This window comes from Haliotis rubra, unplaced genomic scaffold (genome assembly GCF_003918875.1).
Source record: "Haliotis rubra isolate DU_JTF1 unplaced genomic scaffold, ASM391887v1 Scf173, whole genome shotgun sequence".
In the NCBI taxonomy this organism is placed as follows: Eukaryota; Metazoa; Mollusca; class Gastropoda; order Lepetellida; family Haliotidae; genus Haliotis; species Haliotis rubra.
Window position 1 is genome coordinate 528,400 of NW_025765703.1, and position 6,000 is coordinate 534,399.

General features: G+C 40.9%; 1 protein-coding gene across 2 annotated transcripts in view; it reads right to left on the bottom strand.

The window, feature by feature from the left end:
- The window catches only part of LOC124272790 (neurocalcin homolog), an 86,282-nt gene extending 83,658 nt beyond the window's left edge, over window positions 1-2,624 (bottom strand). Inside the window, exon 1 of one of the 2 annotated variants that reach the window (XM_046707993.1) lies at window positions 2,524-2,624. The gene's annotated coding sequence lies outside the window, so the exon portion shown is untranslated. The remainder of the gene's footprint in view (window positions 1-2,523) is intronic. The other variant, XM_046707996.1, reaches the window with a different exon arrangement.
- Window positions 2,625-6,000: the final 3,376 nt, after the last annotated feature.

Sequence of the window (6,000 nt, forward strand, 5' to 3'; positions counted from 1 at the left end):
ACAAAACCATGACCATGTTTATGAACCACCATCAAAAGGCACTGATACCAAATCATGTGAAAGAGCTAGTCCCTACCTCCAAAATTATATCACAGAATGACTGTTCAGGCTCCTCACAAGCATTACAAGATAACAGACATCAATGTGACAATATATTGCTGATACATGTACTAACGTCACAGTGTTAAATTCACATTCATCGCTCTCGTCACATTCTGCGATCAGAACTTCAGGCACAGGAGTCTTAAACATAAAGTGAACTCTCAACGTAACTTCTATTAATAATCAATTCCATAATCCGACATTCTGTTTGTTTAACAGGGTAGACAGATAACCACTTCAAAAACATCAAAATCAATGTCAACAAAGTCGCGTGTGCATGTACCATACCCTCATTCTGAGATTGTTTTATTATCAATATGGAACTTTGTTTAACATAACTATGGAGACATTGATCCGAGTCTGGTCGATCCTCCTCAACCTTCTCCATCAACCTTATTAGATTCAGTTTGCCACACTACACTGACAGATGGTGTGAGGGAACAGCACAGGGGGCATTTCTCAGGTGGGCCACTGGGAGAATCAAACCAGGATTTACTATATGGGGTTTATGTCCTATAACAGGTATATCCTACCAGTCTTGGGCTTGTGTCCTACAAGAGATATTTCATGCCAGTCTGGGGTTGATGTCATATAAGAGCTATATCCTGCCAGTCTGGGGTTGATGTCATATAAGAGCTATATCCTGCCAGTCTGGGGTTGATGTCATATAAGAGCTATATCCTGCCAGTCTGGGGTTGATGTCATATAAGAGCTATATCCTGCCAGTCTGGGGTTGATGTCATATAAGAGCTATATCCTTCCAGTCTGGGGTTGATGTCATATAAGAGCTATATCCTTCCAGTCTGGGGTTGATGTCATATAAGAGCTATATCATGAGACACAATATCCTCATGACTAAAGAGGTTCACCCCATCTGCAAGATGACTATGTAAGGGTTTCATCTATTGGATGACTCTAAACTCAGCTACATTCATAATAAGCAAGGCTTCAACAATATCAGTCTTATTTAATTCACTTAATATCACTTAACACAGGTCTTGATGCAATCAACCATAGCATACATTTATTTATCCCATAGGATAGAAGGGCTGGACGACCAATGGGAGGACACCAAGTATTACCATCCATAACTGGTCAGCACTGGCCTGATGTTAGTGTAATCAACATGATTAGCAGTGGCAACAGGTATCCCTTGCCACAATCTTGGATGGAAGCGCTCATCTCAATACCATCTTTCTATGCATGTCTTCTCACCTATCCATGTATAATATTAATGAGGATTGGTGATTTGAGAGGGGACATTAATCAGACCGAAAGGTACACAAGATCTACAACTGTGCATGTAGTCAGTAGACATACCGCATGATATTTTTTCTGGTGGAGTTGTTAGGCATACTTCTCACCTACAAATTGTTCAGAAAATATTATACTCAAAACAACTATTTATATTTTAAAAATTGTCGAGATGCACATAAAGATACATCAAGTTGATGAGGCAAACATTAATCTCCAACTCCTGACTGCACAGCATACAAACCCTGTCTGTTCTAACATCACATGCAATATGAAGACTGAGTGAGTGAGTGAAATGTTCCAGCTATACTACAGCAAGAGATAATAAGAATGGGCTTCACATCTTGTTCCCACGAGAATAAACAAACTAGGATATTTGGCATGACAACCAAACACTTCAACCACACAGCTAAACCACAACCCAATTTTCTGGAAACCTTCTAGTTTAGCAGGATGTTATTTTCCGTAGGTAATTATGATCTACACTTTGTACTAGTTCCATATCACATCATGATATATTGGAGATGAAAATTCAACTATATTACATACACTACAATAATATATAGGTATGTGCTTATTAAGTCATATAACTACACATATTCACCATGAACCAAACACTGACCAATCTGGAGAGAGAAATAAGTTGTGTAAATATCCGAATGAACGACACATACTTACAGATGGTCTGTTTGTATCATGTAAGCATGACAACCATGCTGACATCAAATGCATCTTTATGAGGAAGTGAATAATTATGCCAAGCAAAAATATCTGATAGAGCATTAGAATGAATAATCATAAAATGTAACATGGAAAAATATTGTCTTGACTATCAAAGAAAGAGGAACCTGTGGTGGAATGGACTGAGTCATCTGATCTGCATATAAACAAACTGTATGTCTGATTCAGTCTTCATTGGAATAAAACACCTCGTGTAGCTCCAACACTGACCCCATGGAGTGTAACACATATATACCACAGTGGCGGTTTTCTCCTGCCTACACAGCTAGGCAGACTACATTTAATATACATACATATAATATGTAAACAAGGCATCATCGTGACATCACAGACAGTGTCCAATATTTGTGTGAGGATGGCCCAGCTGGTGGGTGGCTTGACGAAGAAGATTAAGGGATGGGATGAGAAGGGTGGAATTAAGCCTACCTGCCAGGGAGGAGCTGTATCCAGATCACCTCTAGTATAAACAACGCGATGTCCAAGCATATACCTGCTCCCAGAGTGTTGCTACTCGTTCTCAGAGCTGCTGAATGAATTAAATATGATGTGCCAAGCTAGCCAATCAGATCACCAGGAAATTATCAATCACATGACCCTGCTGTAGCAGCAGAGGATCAATAAATCATAGAGCATGTGAGGGTCGGAGAGGGAAGAGATGTGAGGACACATGGACAGACGGACAGAGCTACTGGTGACACACACAGTCCAGGCAGCTTCAGCTTGGATGGTTTCTGTAAGAGTGTCAAAACTTTATTGGCAAGTGGTCAAACTGGCTGGTTTCTGTAAGAGGTGTCATCAAACTGTGGCAAAATATGAAGTCAAATTGGCTGGTTTCTGTAAGAGTGTCAAATTGTGGCAAGTGGTCAAACTGGCTGGTTTCTGTAAGAGTGTCAAATTGTGGCAAGTGGTCAAACTGGCTGGTTTCTGTAAGAGTCAAACTGTGGCAAGTGGTCAAATGGGTTTCTGTAAGAGTGTCAAACTGTGGCAAGTGGTCAAACTGGGCTGGTTTCTGTAAGAGTGTCAAACTGTGGCAAGTGGTCAAATTGGCTGGTTTCTGTAAGAGTGTCAAACTGTGGCAAGTGGTCAAACTGGCTGGTTTCTGTAAGAGTGTCAAACTGTGGCAAGTGGTCAAATTGGCTGGTTTCTGTAAGAGTGTCAAACTGTGGCAAGTGGTCAAACTGGCTGGTTTCTGTAAGAAACTGTGTCAAACTGTGTGCAAGTGGTCAAATTGGCTGGTTTCTGTAAGAGTGTCAAATTGTGGCAAGTGGTCAAACTGTGGCAAGTGGTCAAACTGGCTGGTTTCTGTAAGAGTGTCAAACTGTGGCAAGTGGTCAAACTGGCTGGTTTCTGTAAGAGTGTCAAACTGTGGCAAGTGGTCAAATTGGCTGGTTTCTGTAAGAGTGTCAAACTGTGGCAAGTGGTCAAACTGGCTGGTTTCTGTAAGAGTGTCAAACTGTGGCAAGTGGTCAAACTGGCTGGTTTCTGTAAGAGTGTCAAACTGTGGCAAGTGGTCAAACTGGCTGGTTTCTGTAAGAGTGTCAAACTGTGGCAAGTGGTCAAACTGGCTGGTTTCTGTAAAAGGCAAGTGGTCAAACTGTGGCTGTAGTGGTCAAACTGGCAAACTGGCTGGTTTCTGTAAGAGTGTCAAACTGTGGCAAGTGGTCAAACTGGCTGGTTTCTGTAAGAGTGTCAAACTGTGGCAAGTGGTCAAACTGGCTGGTTTCTGTAAGAGTGTCAAACTGTGGCAAGTGGTCAAACTGGCTGGTTTCTGTAAGAATGTCAAACTGTGGCAAGTGGTCAAATTGGCTGGTTTCTGTAAGAGTGTCAAACTGTGGCAAGTGGTCAAACTGGCTGGTTTCTGTAAGAGTGTCAAACTGTGGCAAGTAGTCAAATTGGCTGGTTTCTGTAAGAAGTGTCAAACTGTGGCAAGTGGTCAAATTGGCTGGTTTCTGTAAGAGTGTCAAACTGTGGCAAGTGGTCAAACTGGCTGGTTTCTGTAAGAGTGTCAAAACTGTGGCAAGTGGTCAAACTGGCTGGTTTCTGTAAGAGTGTCAAACTGTGGCAAGTGGTCAAATTGGCTGGTTTCTGTAAGAGTGTCAAACAAACTGGCAAGTGGTCAAACTTGGCTGGTTTCTGTAAGAGTGTCAAACTGTGGCAAGTGGTCAAATTGGCTGGTTTCTGTAAGAGTGTCAAACTGTGGCAAAACAAACTGTGGCAAGTGTAAGTCAAATTGTGGCAAATGGTCAAACTGGCTTTTCTGTAAGAGTGTCATGTGGCAAAACTGTGGCAAGTAGTCAAATGGCTGGTTTCTGTAAGATGTGTCAAACTGTGGCAAACTGTGGCAGGTGGCTGGTTTCTGTAAGAGTGTCAAACTGTGGCAAGTGGTCAAACTGGAACAACATGTGTCTACACATGGCAACAATGTGATGGCAACACACATGTGTGATTTTGGAAACAACTGGAACAACATGTGTGTACTACACATGGCAACAATGTGATTTCTCCTGGAACAACATGTGTCTACACATGGCAACAATGTGATTTCTATTTGGAACAACATGTGTGATTATCTGGACACATGGCAACAATGTGATTTACCTGGAACAACATGTGTCTACACACATGGCAACAATGTGATTTCTTGGAACAACATGTGTCTACACATGGCAACAATGTGATTTACTGGAACAACCTGGAACAACATGTGTCTACACATGGCAACAATGTGATTTTCCTGGAACAACATGTGTCTACACATGGCAACAATGTGATTTTCCTGGAACAACATGTGTCTACACATGGCAACAATGTGATTTACCTGGAACAACATGTGTGTCTACATGTATGGCAACATATATCTGTGTGATTTTCTTGGAACAACATGTGTCTGGCAACACATGGCAACAACATGTGTACACATGGCAACAATGTGATTTACCTGGAACAACATGTGTCTACACATGGCAACAATGTGATTCTCCTGGAACAACATGTGTCTACACATGGCAACAGTGTGATTCTCCTGGAACAACATGTGTCTACACATGGCAACAATGTGATTCTCCTGGAACAACATGTGTCTACACATGGCAACAATGTGATTCTCCTGGAACAACATAGAACAACATGTGTCTCCTGGAACACATGTGTAACACATGGCCACAATGTGATTCTCCTGGAACAACATGTGTCTACACAAGGAGAACAATGTGATTTACCTGGGACAACAATGATGTGTCAATTCACTGTAATTAGAATAGAAACAGTTGCATTTTCATTTATGACAAATCACTATCAACTACAATCAAATGATCATTTTTAATTTCTCACTAATGTTTTTACACAAGCTCTTGCTACCCTTTATGATTGTAACAATGTGATCCTGACAAGGCCTAAGTATAACAAAACAGACCTATTAACAATTAATACACACTGAGAATAACTCAATATTTTTTATGTCATTCAACAAAGGGAGGCTTTTTTGTTGCCGCGAACAGTAATTCATCCTGTTGGAAATCATTGAAAAATTAATGACATCCTTGCAACAGTTAAGCATCAAGGTATCATCAAATCATATACTGAAAGAAACCAAGAAGCATGTATAACAGCTTCATAATTTAGTAACAAGCTACAAGTGTCAAATAAAGTATTAGGTGAGCTGTCATGTAGACATCGAAGATGATGATGTGAAGAACACTGAAATGTGTGCATGCGTTCCATAACCAAATATAAAGAGTGGTGGTCGAGGTCTCATGGTTAAAACATTTGGTCATTACACCTGAGTGTGAGCATATATCTAACAGTAACCAAACATCCAGCACTGAGCATATATCTAGCAGTGTCTAAGCATCCAGCACTGAGCATAGATCTAGCAGTGACCAAACATCCAGCACTGAGCATATA